The 22,674-nt window shown below is 39.9% G+C and overlaps 1 protein-coding gene across 1 annotated transcript in view; it reads left to right on the plus strand.

Moving 5' to 3' along the window:
- The window catches only part of prkd3 (protein kinase D3), a 345,856-nt gene that overhangs the window by 61,648 nt on the left and 261,534 nt on the right, over nt 1-22,674 (plus strand). The window lies entirely within an intron of this gene.

Below are 22,674 nucleotides of genomic sequence, written 5' to 3' on the forward strand. Positions count from 1 at the left end.
TCTTCTAAATTGCATCTTAAAGTAAGATTTCAAAAAGTTGAGGTAATAGAACACCTAAATTAAAAACAGTGTCACATGGCATTTAAAGAGAGAACTGAGAAGAAGATATTAAATGTGTGCACACTTAGTCCTGATGAAGTAGATATTTTATCAGTGATTTAGTACTAGGACCAGAACAAAGAATTCTTTACACAGGACGTATAGGATAATAATGTACTTGGTGTAGCATTAGTCAGCTGAAACCAATTAACTTGGTTGAAGCAGGAAATAATACAAATCAGTTATTCCTATGTGAGATCAGCTCTGAGTTACTGTGTCTACACACATTGCTGTTGCATTAAGCCAGCTGCCACATGATAACTGTTTTGCCAACTGTTTGTTTGACAGGAAAAATCTGAAGGGGATGGGTCACTGAGTGGAATGGGAAGTTGATGTTTTTTTTCCTGTATTTGGGCGATTTCTCAAAGTAGTCAGATGAGAACAGACAAAGAACTTTAAAATCAAATGGGTCAAATAAAAAGAGTAAAAATGAAATCAAATTTGTACTATGTACAGAGCTTCTGGAAAATGTTCTGAATCTCAAAATAACACCAAGAAAATGAATTAGAAGAGTAAAATTCACAAGCCTTTGTAATGCACCTTTTGTTAACTATTTAGTGATTTTTTTTTACCTTACTGATATCCTTGTTACTGCTCCTGATTTTTTTTTTGAAATCTTCCTAATTTTCTTTCATTCATCCCTCGTGCTTTGTTTTTGCTCTAGTCCTTTTATCTTAAGCGCCTTCCTCTTTCTCCTTCCCCACCCATCCCCTCAATTATGAACATGTGTTCCTTCCGAAGCTAGCCAGTTTTTGATGTAGAATCCAGGTGTGGTAAGCCAGTGGAGCGTAGGGACAGTGGTAGGAAATTAAGCACCTCGAGGCTGTTCCACCATTCAGTATGTTAACTCATTCTATCTGCCGTGATTCCACTGCTTTGCTCATCGAGTTCCTAGCTTTTAGGAAATGCCCTGATCTATCATTCTTGGGTCCAAAACATAGGTGATCTCATTCTTTTCTAGATTGAACTCGATATCTGCTGCAGTTTATCCACTCACAGAATTTATCAATGTTTTCTTGCAATTTTCTACTCCAATCTGCATTTCTTTGGAAAACAAAAGACAGAAAATCTGAGGTCATGTACAAACCGACCCAAGAACTTTTCTGTTGTCATCAGACTTTTGAATGGATCTACCTCATATTAAGTTGATCTTTACAACATAGCCATGACTGCAACACTACATTCTGCACTCTGTCCTTCCCTTCTCACGGTATACTTTGTCTGTATTGCGCGCAAGAAACAATATTTTTCACTATAATAATGCATGTGGCAATAATGAATCAAATCAAACTTATTGTGCCACCTAATTTTGTGTCCGTCATAAACTTGGATATAAGGCTCTGTGTTCTTTCATCTAAGTCTTTTATAAGTATACCGAAAAGTTGAAGACCAGAAATCTCTGGGAAATATTACTAGTCACGTCTTGACACTCTGGGTACATATCTATTCTTCCTTCTCTCTATCTCCTGCCTCATAGCCAATTCCTGTCCAAGTCAATAGGTTGCCTCTAATTCCATGCATACTCATTTTTGTTAAATGCCTACTCAAAGTTGCCTCCTGGAAGGAGGTTAAAAGGGGGAGAGAGAAAAGATAGATTCCTTTTGAATGGGCCATTAGTAAGCCAAGCCCATGCACCCTCATTAGTGTTTTGGTAAGTAAGTAGTCTACTACATTCTTCAAGATTTTTATTCTGAAAATTAAAAAGCTTTAGCATTTGTTTATAATGAACCCACAAAGTTTCTTAAGTTTTTCGGTATCTCTAAATACATGTGGCATTTGTGACATCTGCGCGACAGTAATTTCAAAAAATGAGTAATGGATATATGAATACAATAGCAGATATGGTGTTCATCTACTGACAGCTGAATCTTGCGTTTCAATCTGCTTTTTTCTAGATGCTTGAAAACAGTGAAACTAGTTTTATTATTTCAGTGTTCAATCTTTTGAAGTTTAAACTCCTCTACTGTAAACATTATTTAATAAGAACAACTCAACAACTTGTATTTGCATAATGCCCTTAATATAATAAAATGTCCCAAGTCACTTACAAGACCATCATCAAACACAATACGATACTGAGTTACATAAGGACATAATTAGGGCAGATGATCAAAGCTTACTCAGAGGTTTTAAGGAATATCTGACAGGACGAAAGAGATATAGAGATGGAGAAAAGTCCAACGTATTCCAGTTTTAAAATTATTTTTATAAATACAATGCTGTTCATTTATCCCTTTCACCCAAGCAGTAGCTAAATGTTTGTACATTTGAATAATTTTTGGTGACTATTTGTAAACTTTTTATATTTGAAATGATCATTTTCCATGTAGGTCTGTCATTTTTAACATACCCTTTAAATTCATGTGCAGGAGCCAAAAAATGGGAGAGGATTGCTGTAGTAGTTTTACACTGCCTGTGGGGTGATTCAAAACTACGATGATCATTCTGCTAGGATAAGGGAGGGATTCAGATTATAACACTGAGGGTCTGAGATGCAGAAAACTTGGATGTTTGGACATGTGGTTAAAAGACATGGTGTACTTTCCTCAACATTAGGTTGATCTTTCATTATTCAAAACACCCAAATTTTCAGGCCGGACAATGTCTGTTCATGAAGCATTCATTAGAGTATTGTTTGAATAACTGTTTCAGAATATACTAAACAGCAACACCACAGACATTTTTGCAGTGACCTGTGTTCCAACTCTCAACACCAAAAGGCTTTTAAAATAATAGAATTGTCAGCAGCTGAGCTGCGATTACACAGATTTTTGATGTCTCTGAATTGCCTTGCATAAATGTAAAGCTGGTAAATGAGGATTACTATTAATCATCCCTCGAATATTATGTTTCATGTGATTGTGAAACAGTAAAGTGTACTTTTATAGATAGTAAAATTGGTAGGGGCCATAATTAATTGCTTTTCATGATGATTCAGTCTAATGTTGTGCATAATAATAGGTTCTTGCTTTTCACTGAAACTAGCCAGCAAATTTCACTTAATCCAGCACAGTATTAATGCTGAAAATATATCTGTTCCAGAAATGTATTGCTGAATACAGTGAAGTTCTTTAAAATGCTGAGAGATTTGGATGATGTAAATGTGAATAGACTTGGTTGGTTCAGAGCATGAGCACAGAATTAGGTGATACATCATTAAAATTAATGAGCTACAAGTGAAATCATTGATTAGATTAGGCAAAACTTTTTCTTGACTTCAAAAGTGGCAAAAGCATGAAAGTAATTCCCATAAAAAATAATTGTGGTTGAGTCAATTAACTGTTTGAAAATGGAATCCGTAGAAGGCTGATTAGGGATGGGTTTTGAAGGCTCATGGTAATTGAAATAGACTCTGATGATTTACTACTCTCAACATGCGTTGGGCTTGGACTGGAGCAGAGAGGAAAGGGAAGACATGGTGGGGCTAGGGATGTGAAGATGACTGGATGTTTCAGACCAGATTTGAACAGTCTAAGTTGTAGTTTATGCTTGATTTACCTTAAAACATTAGGGAGATATTTTTCTGTAGAATTTTGCTTTGGGAAGTTGCATGAATCTTTGGACTGTGAAGTTGTTGAAGTTAGTTTGGCACATTACTGCTGTGCATCCTGTAGATAAGACATACTGCAGCCACACTGTGCCAGTGATTGATGGGATGGATATTGACTTCAATAAACGTCGTTAATCAAATAAATTGTGTTCCATTTGGTATTGAACACCCTGAATAGTGATGTGGCTCCACTCATCTAGCTAAGTACTGAGGATTCCATTGCACTTTTGATTTGAAGCTTGGAGATAAGCCATGTTGAAGAGCATGTGGCCTCTGTTCTGCTTTTTTAGACAGTTTGATATAGCTGCTGTGTTTGAAGTTCTGTTTTATGGTGATTGGTAAAAAACTCTTTGCACGTTGAAAATACTGCCCTTGTAGGACAAAGACAAATGGTAAAGCTTTTTTTTCTTGAAAACGGTCAACACCTGGGAAATAGGTATCACGAGCGTAGTTTGTTACTTGTCAGACCTGGATATTCTCCAGGTCTTGTAGATTGGCATTGGCTTCACTGTTGGAGAAGCAAAATGCTACAGGTGCTGGAAATCTGAAATCAAAACAGAAAATGCTGGAAGTACTTGGGAGATCTGGCAGCATCTGTGGTGTGAGTACAGAGTTAATGGTTTTCAGTTGTAACCTTTCATCCAATTTCATTATTGGAGAAATTGTGAATGTAACTGAATATTGAAAAATTATCAGTGAGAGCCCCATTTCTTTTTTCATCCTGGAGAGAGCGCCTGCTGAAGATGACAGGCTGAAGATACTTCGCTAAACTCTTGCTGTGATGACCAGGGTCTGAGATAATTGGTCTTTAAAAGTTATGACCATCTTCCTTTGTTTTACGCATACTCCTGTAACTAGGTGGTACTGTTAATGACTCCTTTATTATTGATTTTTGAAGTTGATTGGCTGGATTATATTCGTCCTTTTTAGAGTAGATGGCACATACCATTGTACTTTTCACCAGTGTAATTGCTGGTCTGGAAGGTCTTGGCTAGTTTTGCTGCACAGGTCTTTATTGCTACAGCCGGGGAGTTATGGTGCAAGAACCCCTCCAGGAGACCAACCATCCAGAGATCCCATATTCCTCAAATGCAGGTCCATACTTAAACAATGTGATGTGTAAACATCAGGTGGCTGCAAAGTACTCTTATTCAGGCCCATGTTTTAGTAAATTTTCACCACAGAATCAAATACTTTCCACAGTTTAAATTCCCATAGTCACATGTAAAGGTCCATTGTAACAGGTTTTCTGGCCACTTTTGCAAGGTATGATTGATCTTTTAGTCCGTAATATCCAACATACTCATGTTTGTACTGAACATGACATGCCCCCCACCCCCCACAAAAAAAGGAATATACCGACTGTATACATGATTACCCTGCAAAGCAAGGAAAGATTCACACACTTGTGCTGCGCGCACGTTTTGGCATTCATGCACAAATCATCATTGTTGCGGTTTTCCCTAGCTTATACCCTGGATGTTATTCAATGATATTATTCTTTGCAGCACTCTGTGTAATATTTAAATTGAAAGCCTGTAACTATAAGCTCCATCAAAAGAACCTTGCGTTGGTCACTTTAAATTTCTCCAGAAAATTCTGTGTATGTTAGGGTCCCTTGGTGCCCATTGCTAAATGGCCACCTTGAAATGATGGAGAGCTAACAAAAAACCTAATGTTTCTTTTGGACTGTAGAGTACTTTTGCTGACCAATTGGATCTTGGACAGAATTCGCTGACCGTCCTGGTCTAAAAGCTGGCAATTCCCATCTGACCATCAATAGCGTTTCACATTCTCCACAACTCACCTGCTAAAATTCCAGTGGTGGGCAGGTTGGGAGAATTCTGGCCCTTGTTTCTGTATGTACTCTCTGTGTGCTAGAACCTGGCAGTGCTAGTAGGAGAGTTGATCTCTTGAATATTGTTTTATTAAGAGCTTTGAATGGAGTAAATGAAGCAGATTGATCTTGCTGGGCTTCAGTTCTGAAATAGTTAGAAAACTGGCCTTGTAACTTTAGCAAATTTGAAGCTGATGGCAAGAGTGACACATAGAGGGCGCATTGTTTGACAGCTAGAAGGAAAGTTTGAAATCCATACCATCTTGAGATCATCTGAAACACTGTTGCTGTGTCTTAGTTCGCAGCAAGTCCTCATCACCCATCATCCCTGTGTTCGCTGACCTTTGGCTGTCAAGTAAAGTCTTGATTCTAAAATTTGTATTTTTTTTAGATGTTTCTATATCCTTCCTTCTCCTCCTGTTCCACAATCCTGAGATTTTTGGAATCCTCTTAATTCTGGGTCCTTGAGCATCTCCGATTTCAATTGCTTTGTCATTAATAATAGTATACTAAGCTGCTGAACGCACATTCCCTACACCTCGCTATTTCATTTCCTCTCTACCTAATTTTTCTCCTTTAAAACAATGATTAAAAAACGCACTTTGACCAAGCTTTTGATCATAGAACATAGAACACTACAGCACAAACAGGCCCTTCGGCCCACAAGTTGCGCCGATCACATCAATACCTACCAATCCATAGACCTATCTATAACCCCCAATCCCATTAAATCCCATATACTCATCCAGAAGTCTTTTAAAAGACCCCAGCGAGCTCGCCTCCACCACCACTGACGGCAGCCGATTCCATTCACTCACCACCCTCTGAGTGAAAAACTTACCCCTAACATCACCTCTGTACTTGCTTCCCTGCACCTTAAATCTGTGTCCTCTCGTAGCGACCATTTCAACCTGGGGAAATAGCCTCTGAGAATCCACCCTATCTGTTCCTCTCAACATTTTATAAACCTCTATCAGGTCGCCTCTCAACCTTCGTCTCTCCAGGGAGAAGAGTCCCAGCTCCCTCAACCTATCTTCATAAGGCATGCCTCCCAATCCAGGCAACATCCTTGTAAATCTCCTCTGTACCCTTTCAATAGCTTCTACGTCCTTCCTATAGTGAGGCGACCAGAACTGCGCACAGTACTCCAAGTGGGGCCTGACAAGGGACTTAAAAGTTGCAGCATTACCTCCCGACTCCTAAATTCAATACCTCGATTAATGAAGGCCAGTACACCATACGCCTTCTTGACCACATCCTCCACCTGCGAGGCCAATTTAAGAGTCCTGTGGATCATCTGTCCTAATGTCAGAGGATTTGAGTATGAGTAAAGATGTCTTGCTGCAATTGCATAGAGCCTCGGTGAGACCGCATCTGGAGTATTGTGTAATTTTTTCCCCCACTAATCGAAGGAAGGATATATGTGCCGTAGACATAATGCAACAAAGGTTTGCCAGACTGATCCCTTAGTTGACAAGTTCTCTATGGGCAGAGATAGAGACTGAGCCCAAATTCTCTAGAGGTTAGAAGAATGAGAAGTAATCTCATTGAGGCATATATAATTCCTGTGGGGCTGAACAGGGTAAATGCAGGAAGGATGTTTCCCTTGGGGTGGGGATCTATCTAGAACCAGAAGAGAGAGTCTCAGGAGCCATTTAGGACTGACATGAAGTAGAATCTCTTCACTGAGAGCTGAATTGTTGGAATTCTCTGCCCCAAAGGGGTGTGGTGGCTCTGTTGCTGAGTATATTAAGACCGAGATTGGTAAATTTCTGCATATTAAAGATATAAAGGAATGTGGGGATAGTGCAGGAAAATGGTGTCAGTATAAAAAAAAATCAGCCATGATCCACTTGAATGGTGGAGCGGGGCTGAATGACCAATTCCTCTTATTTTCTGTATTCTTCTTTTTCATAATTCATGATCAGCCACTCTATCTTTCACTCAATGCATGTCAACATTTTGTGAATAGTTCTTAAAATACTTCACAATCATGCTTAATGCTGCCAAAAGGTCAAATAAATTGTATTAGATTTAGCAAAGTATCTTTCTGTATTTTTTATAGATTAATTCCATATGAAATCAGAAATCTTCAGTGAATGATTGCCATTTTAAAGCTGCTGGTCATGGAACATATGATCTTTTATCTCAGGGGCTCTACTTAATGATGCCTCTCTTTGGCTCTCTTTAGTTTTCTCCTGCTATTATTCCTTATGTTTGTACTTTGTGTGTCAGTGATAAGGTTCTTTTCATTAACAGATGAATTACCATGTTCTAAGTGTTTTTCTTGACCATCGTAAACCACTTACCTGTTCTCCAGCAAGCTAAAATTATTCCAGCAAATAACACGTTGGATTTGAGTAAACCAGAATATTTCAGTACTGTATCTTCCTGATGTTCTTGTTGGGTACATTAATACAGTTGCAGAAATGCTGATATATTAAAAGACCTTGCAGATCGTCAAAGTCATGGCTATAGCTGAGGCTGGTCCAAGCAGGATGATGAAGCCCATTTCCAGTTATTGTTAGAGCTACATTGGGAGATGCAGTCTTTGTGGAATCAGACTTTTTTTTGGAGTGCCTATATTCCATTTCTAAAATGGGCTGGCCTAACTACAGTCAGTTTGATTGTAGATCAATAAACATAGTTATGCTTTTGGTAAAAACCTCACAAATGAGGCTATGTTTTCAGGTTGTTTATAACAAAAAGATATGCAGCTTAGCATTTATTTTTCACTGGAGTATCTCCAAAAATATCCCTGGGCTTTTGCCTTTCATCAAGGTTCTGCTTTGACAAACAGATCCAAAAGCTGTATTAAGAACAGTAAATACAGTGAATATTCAGAGGTAAAAGAAATTGTAAATTACGTCTGAGTACTCTCTCTCCAAAACATGGTATGAAACAAGAAACTAGAAAATCTAAAAACACCTAATGATTGATAATAAACATTTATTTTATGTGACTGCAAATGCATCGACACAAGATGGAAGGGACATCAACAAAATTCAAATGAATCAATGAATTTGTAGCTGTTAAGAGGTGTGATGATGGAGAAAGCTAGATGGTTAATGTTTAGGTGCACACTCCTCATCTGTTTAATGATGCCCGATACATCTTCGTAGTATTTTTCCGTTTTATTCTGTTTGCAAAGAATTTTTGAGTTAATACTTTAGATTTCTGGAATTTAAAGTGGTTTCATAAAGTTCATAATTATTAACTCCTAATCCAGTCAAAAAAGGAGTTTATGTAGGTCTATATTGATGTTGCGTTTGTTATCTTAGTACAATTGTGTTAGCAGGAAACCCACTATTAAGAGCAGTATTAATTCATGAGACCATAATAGCCCAAGTTTGATTCCTAGCCAGCGCTTGCTTGCCTTTGGCTGAATCAGAGTCTGAGTAGCTGCAGTTGAGTTCAGTAACTGTTAGCTGGGTGGAAAAGAAAAACAGGATTCCCACATCCAATTGCTGTCCAATGATCCTTGCTTGGAAGTGCCTGTGTACATGGATGCTCAATGAGAGTGGAATCTGTAATTCACTCCATTGTCATATTCGAGCACCTAGATTCATGTGGAAAAATTGGCCAGATAGGTGAGGTATTGGTGCTGATGAAAGAAACAAATGATTAGCAAGGAGAATAAAATAAATCAAAAAAGTACCCTTAGGAGAATGCTTTACAGTGCAGTTTTCATCTTTGTTTATTCTCCCTTACAGCAATTGCTGGTTTTGCAGGGTTGACTCATTAAGTCTTCTCTGTTGGCAGGTTAACGATTTCATCAGCAAATCTCTTTGTCAGGAGTTGCTTTTTGAAAATTAGATGGAATTGAACCATGGCCATTAAGCAAATATAAAGAGTTATGCTTGTTTTAACTGTATATCAGAATAGCAGTATTTCAGGAAATAAACTACTTCTGTAAACTTTCTTGATATAATGCCCAGATTGTGTTCAGGATACCCGAGATAGCTTTTAACTAGTTTTTATGCTGTTAACTTATCAGGAACAAGAGAAGTGTTCATTGCTGGGAGTTATCTTAAAGGAACTAATTGTGTAACTGATTGAAATACGGTGAAGAAAACTTCATAGCAGTCTGATGTGATGATGAGTTTCAGTGCAGTTGAGTGGAATTAATTCTGAATTTCTCAGCACCTGGTTGAACATTCTATTTGCACATCTTTTACTGAATAAAACTGGAGAAGTATAACCAAAGGATCAACACCCTTAAGCACTACTGATCAGAAAATGTGGCTTGAGGGGGTGTTCTATCAGGATATGGTGTTGTAGTTGCACTGTTTGTATCCGATAACATGTTATTAGACAGTTGGTTGTTCCAGAGTTGAATAGCCTGTGAAGAACAGGTATGATTGTGTCTGGTTGGAAAACAGCTTAAATTGCAGCATGGGAATGAATGAGAAAGTTTGTGCAATCAGATGTTTATTGCCTGCTGAAAATTGTGCTTTTACAGTCCCTGCAGTAAATGGGGATCACAAAGCCAAGTCAGAGGCTACTTCTGAGGTCATCCCACCAAGAAGATGGGTTACGTTTAAGTCATTGTTGGCATTTGCTGTGTTTATAGTGGCAAACATGCTGAATCAAAGAGATTTTAATTCCATTTTACAGTTATGCACAGAGTATTAATCAGTTCAAAATTACAGATAATGCCTCGAGTAGGTTGACTGAGATGGAGCTCTTAAATGACTGCAATTCAAGTATTTGGGGGAGGGGAATTGAAGAAGTAAATTTTGGGATGGTGAAACATATGTTTTTACAGCAGTTCATGTTTAGTACTTCAAGAACAGCTTATCATCTGGCCTTCAGACAGGAGGCAGCAAGCATGTCCTTGAGTTGCACAGGAACAATGTTCTATAGTAGATCTGATTATATCCTGTAATGTAGCATTCACAGACTTCAATTGCAGTTGTACTCTGTATCAAAGGCCTTTTGTAGTCATTTTTGCTTACTAAATAATTAAATTTCAAAAATGTCAAGTGCAACAGAAATTCCAGCTGATGGCAGCAAGGCCTGTGATGGCATTATAACTAAAAGATTACTTTCCAGTTCACTTGTACGTATTGTTTAACTGAATAAAGTTGCCATGGTACTTGAAGAAGAGATGTTGCGTTGAAAAGCAGTTTTAAATGTGGAGTGTGTTTTGATGGTCTCACTTTCACACAGAATGGTGTAGTTGAGGGGCAGGGGGAAATTGCAAGCAAAGAGCAAGTGCAGTAACCTTCACAGATGGAAAGAGAAAGTCTGAGGGGTGAAGTCTGGGCTATAACTGTTTTGTGTTTCATCTTGCTCATCTTCCAGAGGTTAGGTATTGATTCTATTCTATAATAGTGGGCCTTTTGTAACTGAGCAGATATTTGATCAATAAAGTCTGTAGAGTTGTAGAAATTAAGGGGAAATCAACTTTAAGCAAATAAAGCTTTGAAATTTTTGCTAGACCAAAGGTAATAATTATACTGGTGGGCTGTGTGAAGGCTTCAGTGCCCACTGTGTTGATTAGAAGTTACTGTTAACAATAGGAGTTGTATGGTTTTTGGTGACAAATAATTTTTAAATTTATTTTTAACAATTTACTACCGCATTAAAACAACAGGCATGGGGGTGTTAATTGTGTGTCTGCTGTTACCAGCAACAGTAATTTCTGTTCTTGTGTCTTTACTGGTTGTGATTTCCTAATTTGTTTGTAATTTGAGTACAGTTTTAACTATATATTGCATTTAAGTATTATAGGTGGCTTGCCTCAATGTTTTCAATGTTTTTATACAGTGACCTCTTGCCATGGTTTGAGTGTAGTCGCACAAATGGATTTTTGTTGCTCAATAGGGCTGCTAAATATCATTGTTGTACTTCCTTTTTGCTTCTCAATAACTATGTACAGCCAAGCTTTTTTATTTTTGCACCAAAAAAGTTCTTGGTTACTTTGCTGAAATGGTTGGTGCTGACAGCTATTGCTTGTGACACTGCATTCATAAGGTCCTTTTAATGTGGTCTGCTGCCATGCACTTGGGATGCTAGCACTGTTACTACAAGTAGTATTTGGCAAGAGAATAGCACCAGCATTGAGCTTAGTGACAAAACTCGTGTGTATATTTCTTTCTGTAGCGTATAGCTACAGTATTACGTGGTATTGTGAGAATGGAGTTGCAATACACAGTTGTCTTGGTGAAGTAATTCAGACAATTTGAAAGCTTGATGAAAGAGAAGAAACTATATTCCATGGAATCAATGGGAACCCTCACCATGTATTCCTTTTGCTAAAATGGGATTGAGGCCAAATGTACTAACTTGCCTGATAGCAGTTTTCTCGGTGTATTTAGTGATTGAACCTGAGCCCTTTCTGGTTCAGCTTTTTTTTAAAGTTTATTCATTAGTCACAAGTAGGCTTGCGTTAAAATTGCAGCAAAGCTACTGTGAAAATCCCTTCATTGTCACGCGTGCCTGTTCGGGTACACTGAGGGAGAATTTGGCACGCTCAATGCACTTATCCTGCGCATTTTTGGACGGTGTGGCAGGAAACTGAAGCACCCAGAGGAAACCCATGCAGATTCTGCACAGACAGTGACCTAAGTCAAGAATCGAACCCTTGTCCCTGGCGCTATGAAGCAGCAGTGCTAACCACTATGCCATTTGCTAACTTATGAAGTTTTCATGAAATCTAGAATTTAGTTTTTAAGAAGTCTGCAGTGTTCTATTTGTCCTCCATATAGAATTTTACTTTTCCATCTGTTTCATCAGTTTACGTTCAAAGAGCTTTTAAAAAAAACCCTGCATTTGTGATGATATAGTTTGTGATGATATAGGTGGCACAGTGATTAGCACTGCTGCCTCAGGAACCAGAGTCCCAAGTTCAATTCCCGGCTTGGGTCACTGTCTGTGTGGAGTTTGCACGTTCTCCCTGTGTCTGCACAGGTTTCCTCCGAGTGCTCTGGTTTCCTCCCACGTTCTGAAAGACGTGCTGGTTAGTTGCATTGTCCTGAACAGGCGCTGGACTGTGGCAACTAGAGGAATTTCACAGTAACTTAATTGCAGTGTTAATGTAAACCTTTTTTGTGACCAATAAATAAACTTTTTATATTGATATAGATTCTGCATTTAAATAAGTGACATATTTTATTCCGTTTAACAACTCAATTTGATTTATTATTGCCACATGTATTAGCACATGTACAGACAAAACATACTGTTCGTAGAGAAGGAAACAAGAGAGTGCAGAATGTAGTGTCACAATCATAGCTAGGGTGTAGAGAAAGATCAATTTAATGCAAGGAAAGTCCATTCAAAAGTCTGACAGCAGCAGGGAAAAAGCTGTTCTTGAGTTGGTTGGTATGTGACCTCAGACTTTTGTATTTTTTTCCTGATGGAAGAAGGTGGAAAAGAGAATGTCCAGGGTGTATGGGCTCCTTCATTATGCTGGCTGGTTTGCCAATGCAGTGGGAAGTGTAGAAAGAGCCAATGGATGGGAGGCTGATTTGTGTGATGGATTGGGCTACATTTATGACCTTGCGGTCTTGGGCAGAGCAGGAGCCATACCAAGCTGTGATACAACCAGAAAGAATGTTTTCCATAGTGCATCTGTAAAAGTTGGTGAGAATCATAGCTGACATGCCAAATTTCCTTAGTCTTCTGAGAAAGTAGAGGCATTGGTGGGCTTTCTTAACTATAGTGTCAGCATGGGGGGGGATCAGGGTAAGTTGTTGGTGATCTGGACACCTAAAGACTTGAAGCTCTCGACCCTTTCTACTTTGTCCCCATTGATGTAGACAGGGGCCTTTACGCTTCCTGAAGTCAGTGACAATCTCCTTCGTTTTGTTGACATTGGGGGAGAGATTGTTGTTGTCGCACCAGTTCACTAGATTCTCTATCTCATTCCTGTACTTTGTCTCATCATTGTTTGAGATCTGACCCACTACGGTGGTGTCGTCAGCAAACCTGAAAATTGAATGGAGGGGAATTTGGCCACATAGCTTTTTACCATTTATATAGATGATCTGGAGGAGGGAACCGAGTGTAGGGTGTCGAAATTTGCTGATGACACCAAGATAGGGGGAACGGCAAATTGTGCGGAGGGTGTGGAGAGTCTGCAGAAGGATCTAGATAGGCTGGGCGAATGGGCCAGGAAATGGCAAATGGAATTTAATGTTGGCAAGTGTGAGGTGGTCCACTTTGGTAGGAAGAATGGTAGGAAGGACTATTACTTACGGGGCGAAAAACTGCAGCAGGCGACGGTGCAGAGGGACATCGGGGTCCTTGTGCATGAGTCGCAAAAACCCAGCTTGCAGGTGCAGCAGGTGGTCGGGAAGGCGAATGGGATGCTGGCCTTCATAGCGAGGGGGATTGAATATAAAAGTAGGGAGGTCTTGCTGCAGCTGTATAGGGCATTGGTGAGGCCGCAGCTGGAGTACTGTGTGCAGTTTTGGGCGCCGCACCTGCGCAAAGATATTTTGGCCTTGGAGGGAGTGCAGAGGAGGTTTACTAGGCTGATTCCGGAGTTGAGGGGGTTGAGCTATGAGGAGAGGCTGAATAAACTGGGCTTGTACTCGTTACAGTTTAGAAGAATGAGGGGAGATCTCATTGAGACTTATAAGATGATGAATGGGATGGATAGGATAGAGGTGGAGAGACTCTTCCCGCTCAAAAAAGGACAGCAGGACTAGGGGGCACAGCCTCAAGATAAAGGGGGGGTGGTTTAGAACGGAGTTGAGGAGGAACTTCTTCACTCAAAGGGTGGTGAATCTCTGGAATTCTCTGCCCGTTGAAGTGGTGGAGGCTGCCTCGCTAAATATTTTTAAGACGCGGGTTGATGGGTTTTTGATAAGAGAGGGGATTAAGGGTTATGGGGAGAAAGCGGGAAAGTGGAACTGAGCAGCGACAGATCAGCCATGATCTTATTGAATAGCGGGGCAGGCTCGAAGGGCTAGATGGCCTACTCCTGCTCCTATTTCTTATGTTCTTATGTCATAGGTGTATTAGAAGTATAGTAGGGGGCTGAGAACACAACCTTGTGGGGCACCGGTGTTGAGGATGATCATGGAGGTGGTGTTGTTGCCTGTCCTTACTGATTGTGGTCTGAGAGTTAAGGAGTTCAGGATCTAGTCTCAGAGGGAGGTGCCAAGGCCCAGGCCACGGAGTTTGGCAATAAGTCTTGTGGGAATATAGTGTTGAAGGCTGAGCTGTCATCAATAAATAGGAGTCTGACATAGGTGTCCTTGTTATCTAGGTGTTCCAGGATTGAGTGCAGGGCCAGGGAAATGGTGAGTCCTGTGGACCTGTTGTGGCAGTAGGCAAACTGTATTGGATCCAAGTAGTCAAATGTGCGTTAAAAAGAAAACAATTACATTAAACTGGAGTTTCTTTTAAATTTAAAGTTCCACTTGATTTGCATTGATAAACCATGCATATAAATTCTCTAAGTACTTCTCCATATCCTGATAAGAGTGCTTTCTGCCCGGCTTGCTGTTATTGAATTGGAAGCACTGGTTAACTTTGTAGTTGAATTTTTGTTCCCTCAATAAGTATTTGGCCGATCAGATTTATATGAGGAATTGACAATTTTCTAATTTGTTATGTCCAGACTTTCTTGTATCCTCTGGCACACTGTGACTGTCCTCCTTCGTGTGAATTACTATACTGCTATGTCATATGTAACGTCTTGTCCCGTTTAGTACCAATTTGGATGTATACATTAAGGCTTTGGAACAGAAGTGTCCCCGAGAAATGTTTAGCCAAAAAAGTTTAGGAAAAATCGATCTTTCAGTTAGTGAAGAATCAAAACGTGAAAATTAGAACGGATTTTCAATCAGTACCTACATTTGTTTCATTGATTTGTGCAAAGTTTGCCATTTTACTACACCAGCCTAAAAATATATTGACTATTTTATTGGTTAATGTCAATGTGTGGTTCTATGGAGATGACTTCTTGAACTTTTGAAAGGCTGGCAACAGTGAAAGGACTCAGCTGAGACTGTTGGGGAAGTAGAATACTAGGAAGGGGAGGTTTTCACTAATGCTATTGATGATGACTTTGCCGTTGAAAAACAAAGAATAGCATGCTCAAAGGAAAAGAAAGTTATTTCATAATCTAAAAGGACAATGAAAGGAAAGAATTTTCCATCTGGAAAAAAGTAATAAAAGAGGAGTTGAGGGACAACTTACGTGTGAAATTTGGAGACTTCTCCAGTTATTGAGAGACCTTGTTGAGGTGTTAAATTATACAGATTACACAGATGGTTGTTTCAGGGTTGATCACAGGTGTAAGATATATCAAAGCAGTAATTGCATTTATATAACACTGTTTAAAGTTACAAAAACTCCCAAGGGGTTTCACAAGATTTGACACTATTCTTAGGTGACCCAGAGGTCAAAGAAGTCTGTCTTAAAAAGCCTGTGGAAAAGAGAGAGAATTAGAGGAAGAGATTTGGAGGAAATTCCAAAGTGTGGGGTCTAAACAGCTGAAGGCATTGCCATCTATGGTGGAGTTCTTTGAAGGGGTCGCATATGCTGTGATGAATGGAGAACCAGTGGATGTACTGTACTTCGATTTCTAGAAGACATTTGATAAAGTGCCATATCAAAAGTTATTGCTCAAAATAAAAGCTCTTGATGTAGGGGGTAACATTTTGGCGAGGATTGAAGATTGACTAGCTAACAGGAAATAGTTGGCAGGATGTAACAAATAGTGTGCCACAGGGATCAATCCTGGGCCTCAAGTTTTTAGAATTTATATAAATGACTTGGGATGAAGGGACTCAAGGCATGGTTAATAAATTTGCTGATGACAAATGTTAGGAAAGTTAATTGTGATTTGGACATATGGAGGCTACAAAGGGACATGTGTTAAGCGAGTGGGCAAAAATCTGGCTAATAGAATATAATGTGAGCAAATGTGAGATTGCCCACTTTAAGCAGGAAGAATATAAAAAAAGCTTATTATCTAAATGGTGAGAGATTGCAGAGCTCTCAGATGTAGAGGGATGTGAGTTTCCTAATGCATGAATCACAAAAGGTACAACAACTAATTAGGAAAACTAATAGAATATTATCACTAATGTGACGGGAATTGATTAGAAAAGTAGTGAGGTTATGCCTCAGCTTTATAGGGCATTAGTGAGACCACATTCGAGTATTGTGTATAGTATTCTCCTTATTTAAGGAAAGGTGTTGATGTATTAGAAGCAGATCAGAGAAGGCTTACGAGACTAATGCCAGGAATTGGCAGGTTGCTGTATGAGGAAAGGTTGGAGAGATTAGGTTTTTATCCACCAGAGTTAAAAGAGCAAGAGGTGGCTTGATCAAAACCTTTAAGATCATGAAGGGTATTGTAGGTGTGGAGAACATATTTCCTCTTGTCAGAGAATTGAGAACTAGGGAGTCACTGCTTAAAAATAAGGGATTGCTCATTTGAACACAGTGAGAAGTCTCGCAACACTAGGTTAAAGTCCAACAGGTTTACTTGATAGCACAAGTCACAGGCTTTCCGAATGTTGCCCCTTCATCAGGTGAATGGGAGTTCTGTTCACAAACAGGGCATATAAAGAGACAGACTCAATTTACAAAATAATGATTGGAATGTGAGTCTTTACAGGTAATCAAGTCTTAAAGGTACAGACAATGTGAGTGGAGAGAGGGTTAAGCACAGGTTAAAGAGATGTGTATTGTCTCCAGCCAGGATTATTAGTGAGATTTTGTAAGCCGAGGCAATTTGGGGTTGGGTTGCAGATAGTGTGACATGAACCCAAGATCCCGGTTGAGGCTATCCTTGTGTGTGGAACTTGGCTATCAGTCTCTGCTCAGTGATTCTGTGTTGTCATGTATCGTGAAGGCCGCCTTGGAGAACGCTTACCTGAAGATCAGAGGCCGAATGCCCGTGACTGCTGAAGTGTTCCCCAGCAGGAAGAGAACACTCTTGCCTGATGATTGTTGAGCAGTGTTCATTCATCTATTGTCGTAGTGTCTACATGGTCTCCCCAATGTACCATGCCTCAGGACATCCTGTCCTGTATCAGGTAGACAACGTTGGCTGAGTTGCAAGTGTTGCAAGTGTATGTATGGTGTACCTGGTGGATTCACGTGAGATGATAGCATCTGTGTCAATGATCTGGCACATCTTGTAAAGGTTGCTGTGGCAGGGTTGTGTGGTGTCGTAGTCACTGTTCTCCTGAAGGCTGGGTAGTTGTGCGGTTGTTTGAAGGCAAGAAGTAAGGGTGTGGGGATGGCCTTGTCTTCATCAATGACTTTTTGAAGGCTCCAGGGAAGATGTCGTAGCTTCTCCGCTCCAGAAAGTACTGGACGATGAAGGGCACTCTGTCTGCCGTGTCCTGCGTTTGTCTTTTGAGGAGGTCAGTTTGGTTTTTCGCTATGGCGCGTTGGAACTGTCGATCAGTGAGTTGAGCGTCATATCCTGTTCTATGAGGGCGTCTTTCAGCATCTGGAGGTGTCTGTTGCAATCCTCACCTGAGCAGGTCCTGTTTATACGGAGTGCCCGTCCATACGGGATGGCTTCTTTAATGTGTTAGGGTGAAAGCTGGAGAAGTGGAGCATCGTGAGTTCATCCGTGGGCTTGTGGTACGGTGAAGTGCTGAGGTGACCGTCCTTGATGGAGATGCATACGTCCAAGAACGCAGCCGATTCAAGAGAGTAGTCCATGGTGAGTCTGATGGTGGGATGGAACCTGTTGGTGTCGTCGTATAGTTGTTTCACTGTACATCATGAGTCCAAAGGAAGGAATATGATGACATCATCATCATTTATGTGAAGCTACGACATCTTCTCCGGAGCCTTCAACATGTCATTGATGATGACGAGCATCTCGCTAAGGCTATCCCCACACCCCCACTTCTTGCCTTCAAACAACCGCACAACTTCAAACAGACCATTGACCGCAGCAAACTACCCAGCATTTAGGAAAACAGTGACCACGATACCACACAACCATGCCACAGTAACCTCTGCAAGATGTGCCGGATCATCGACACGGATGCCATCGTCTCGCGTGAGAACACCATCCACCAGTTACACGGTACATACACTTGCAACTCGGCCAATGTTGTCTACCTGAAGGAACGGATGTCCCGTGACATGGTACGTTGGGGAGACCATGCAGACGCTATGACAATTTAGTTTGTAAATTTAGTTTGTATCTCCATATGCCCTATTTGTGAACAGAAGTCTCACTCACCTGATAAAGGGGCAGCGCTCCAGAAGTTTGTGTCTTGTGCTACCAAATAAACCTGTTGGACTTTAACCTGTGTTGTGACACTTCTTACTGTACTTACCCCAGTCCAACGCTGGCATCTCCACATCATTGCTCATTTAAGACAGAGATGAGGAGAATTTTTTTTTTTTGAGAGTTGAGACTTTCTGGAACTCTCTTTCTCAAAAGGCAAAGGAAGCAGAATCTTTGAATATTTGTAAGGCAGAGCCAGTGGATTTTTGATTAGCAAGGCGGTGAAGGGTTATCGGGGATAGGTAAGGATGTGGATTTAAGTTAGAATCCGATCAGCAGTGATCTTATTGAATAGCGGAGTAGCTTGGGGGACCAAGTGGCTTGCTCCTAATTCATACATTTGCATGAGGTTGTGCAAGTTGCCGGAATTAGAAAAGCTCAGTTTTAGGACTGGAAAAGGTTACAGAGATGGGGAGAGCGAGACCACAGTGATTTGAAAATGAGGATGAAAATTTAAAAATCCCCCATACAATTTTTCCAGGCTGGAAAAGTCTAAATTTCTCTATAGTCTTTCAATATAATTGCCCACTATGTGAAACAATCAACAGTTAAACACATTGCTTCAAAAGAATAGATACTCTGACCTCCTAAAATGAAATTAAGGCAATTCAATGAGGTGCCATGTTTGATTACTGTTTAATATCTGTTGGGTTAATTCCAGAAAGAAAAAGTTCAGCAAGTTGTGCAGCAGTTCTGACACCAGGTCAATAATACAAAGTGAAATTAGGTCAGTAAAGAAATTAGCACATTTTATAGTGGAACTCTATTTTTTCGGATCAAGTTTGGCCTTTTGATCAAATCTTTGAAGTGGGGTTTGAACCAACACCTGAAGCAACTGAGTGGCATGGTGGCACAGTGGTTAGCACTGCTGCCTCACAGTGCCAGGGACCTGGCTTCAATTCTAGTCTCAGGTCACTGTGTGAAGTTTGCACATTCACTCCATGTCTCCGTGGGTTTCCTGTGGTTGCTCTGGTTTCCTGCGGTTGCTCTAGTTTCCTCCCACAGTCCAAAGATGTCTGGATTACGTTGATTGACCATGCTAAATTAACCCCAGTGACAGGGGGATTACAGGGTAAATATGTGGGGTTACGGGAACAGAGCCTGGGTGGGATTCTGGTCTGTGCACACTTGGTGGACTGAACGGCCTCCTTCTGCACTTAGGGATTCTATGATATGAGTCACAGCTGACATCTTGTATACATCATCATACATTGTTTAAGTAATCTAATAATGTGTTAAACTCTACAGAGTGAGCAGTATCTAAAATAAGGAGGGAAGCATGCTTATTGTTTGCAATGTTTTTAAATAATCCATAAGCGAATGTGGATAAATAATGAAAGTCTACCTATGCATATCCTTTCTATTGCAGGAATTGCCAGTGGTGCCTGATATTTGTTGCCCTAGCCAAATGTGACACATCGATTTAGTACAGCATGAGATGTGAAATATGGCTCCATAGGGGGAGATTTTGAATAATCCTGTTGGCAACAGGTGTCGGATCATTCTAATCCACATTAATGGTGCTTGAACTGCTTTACTGCCTCTAGGGATTGCATTAATCTGATTTGATTAGTACTTCTGAGTCCTTATTAGAGGAAAGGGGTTGAGCATTTAGATTCAGAAACATTTAATTCAAATCCTTGATCTGATGTTCCAATATTAACATTACACTAGGGCAGGAGAAAAACCTTTCCTTGATTGCTACATTAGGGCAGGGGAAAAGTCTTTCTTTGATTGTAAATGTGCAACTGAAATATGTCTCCCTCCCTTGACTGCTAAACCATTGAAAATTGGATTAATGCATAGTAATCCTCATCAATTCCTCCCCACCACGCAAGTAGATCTGCAGTGAAAAAGGCAAAATTATTGTACAATAATTAATAGAATAGGGATAAGCGACAAGGTGAGAGCCCAACTCTTTCTCTCTTATCAAGAAAACCTAACCTAAAAGTTGTTTTTTTTTCTCTTATAATTCACACGTTAGTGTAGCAGTGGGCAAAACCCTGCAGTCTTTTCTTTGACGTACTGAGGGAGTTGTAGGTAAGCATTGGATTGGGGGTGTTTGTGTCTCTTTTCCTACCTTTCCTCTTCCTTTTCTTCCTTTTTCATTTTTTTCTCCTGTCTTTCTCCATCAACAACAGCTATCATTTTCATAGCACCTTTATTGAAGGAAAACATTCCACACTGCCTGACAAATGAATCAAAGAATTGGGTCTTGAACAAAGAGATGGATTTTAAAAATTTATTCATGGATGTGGGCATTGCTGACAAGGATAGCATTTATTATTGAAGTCTAATTGCCCTTGAGAAGGTGGTTGTGAGTTCCTATCTTGAACTGCTGCAGTCACTGAATGTGGGTACATCTACACTGCTGTTAGACCACGGTGAATGATCTAAGGGGTTGAGGGAATGGCCATCATGGTGAGATGAAGGGGAGAAATTGGGATTATAGGACTAGGAGAAATGAGACTATGAAGGGATTAAACCTAAGAATAATTTTATAGCGTCATAGATGTTTAGTTGAGATATTAACATAGATGTGAAAACGTGGAGAACTGTCTATCCCCTGTGCCAATAGTGCCTTTTGCACCGTCCTGAGAGAGCAGATTCTCAATTTAAAAATTGATAAAGTATCACACCTCTTGACAGTGTCCAGCACTCCCTCAGCACTGTACAAACGTGCCAGCCTAGATTATGTGCTTAACTCTCCAGAATATGACTGAATTCCATGACCTTTTGAGTTAAGAAGCAAGGAGGTTACAAGCTACCAACGCTGATACTTGCATAGTTATTTCATTTCACAGAAAAAAAGTAATTTCTCAGAGTAAGGATTCAGAGTACAACCAATTCCCAAATAATTGCATGAATATTTTTGCTATGACCATTTCTTTTATGGGCTGCTTTACATTCTGAATTGTTGGTAATTTAATTTGCAACATGACTTTTTCCTTTCTCTCCTCACTGCTAGTAAGTTATTTTAAAACTGATGGAAAAATCTGTTATTATATTGTAAATGTCTTTCCGTGAGATGTGAACTGGAATGTGTGTTCCCATGGAAATGGAATGGCTATTGTATGCATGCCTCAATTCATGATGAACTACATCACCATTGGTTGACACCAGCACTTTGTTTTGGACAGTGAGTAGATCTGGTGTTCTAAATAAATGGAGCGTTATATAACTTCTTACTTTACTAACAATCCACCTTGGTTTCCAGCAAAAAAATAGTTTTTAATTGCTGTGTGTTCTACTGCTCAGCACTTCACAGTGACTATCTCAGTAGATTTAGGTTTCAGTTGGGTTTCTATGAGCTAAATTAGATGGATACAGACCTATCAAGTTTTAAAGTTAATTTATTTGTGTCACAAGTAGGCTTACATTTAAAATACAATGAAATTACTGTGAAAACCCCTAGTTGCCACACTCCAGCGCCTGTTCTGATACACTGAGGAAGAATTTAGCGTGGTCAGTGCACTTAAGCAGCACATCTTTTGGACTGTGGGAGCACCTGGAGAAAACCACGCAGACATGGGGAGAACTTGCAGACTCTGCACAGACAGTGAGCCAAGCTAGGAATCGGATCCGGGTCCCTGGTGTTGTCAGGTGGCAGCTCTAACCATTATGCCACTGTGCAGCCCTTCAAGTATCATTCATTATGTGAAAACAGCTAATTTTTGGGTTTTTAAAAAAAATTAGCTATTTTGTGCATCCCTTTGCAAAAGTGTATAATGTTTAAATTGTCTTGTAATCCAATTAACTCACTTAATGTCTAGTTCTTTTCATAAAAACTCCTATCGGAATATATTTAGTAAAGGTGCAACACAGGGAGTTCCCCATTTTCATTAAATCTTTGCGAGATTAGGTATGAATTTATAATACAGTCTGTCAACTCATTTGCAAGCTGCTGCTTCCTAGTTCTGCAGTATGTGGGAACATACAGTAACCTCACTTTAAACAGTA

Source organism: Carcharhinus amblyrhynchos, chromosome 12 (assembly GCF_965287045.1).
Source record: "Carcharhinus amblyrhynchos chromosome 12, sCarAmb.v2.hapA, whole genome shotgun sequence".
Lineage (NCBI taxonomy): Eukaryota > Metazoa > Chordata > Chondrichthyes > Carcharhiniformes > Carcharhinidae > Carcharhinus > Carcharhinus amblyrhynchos.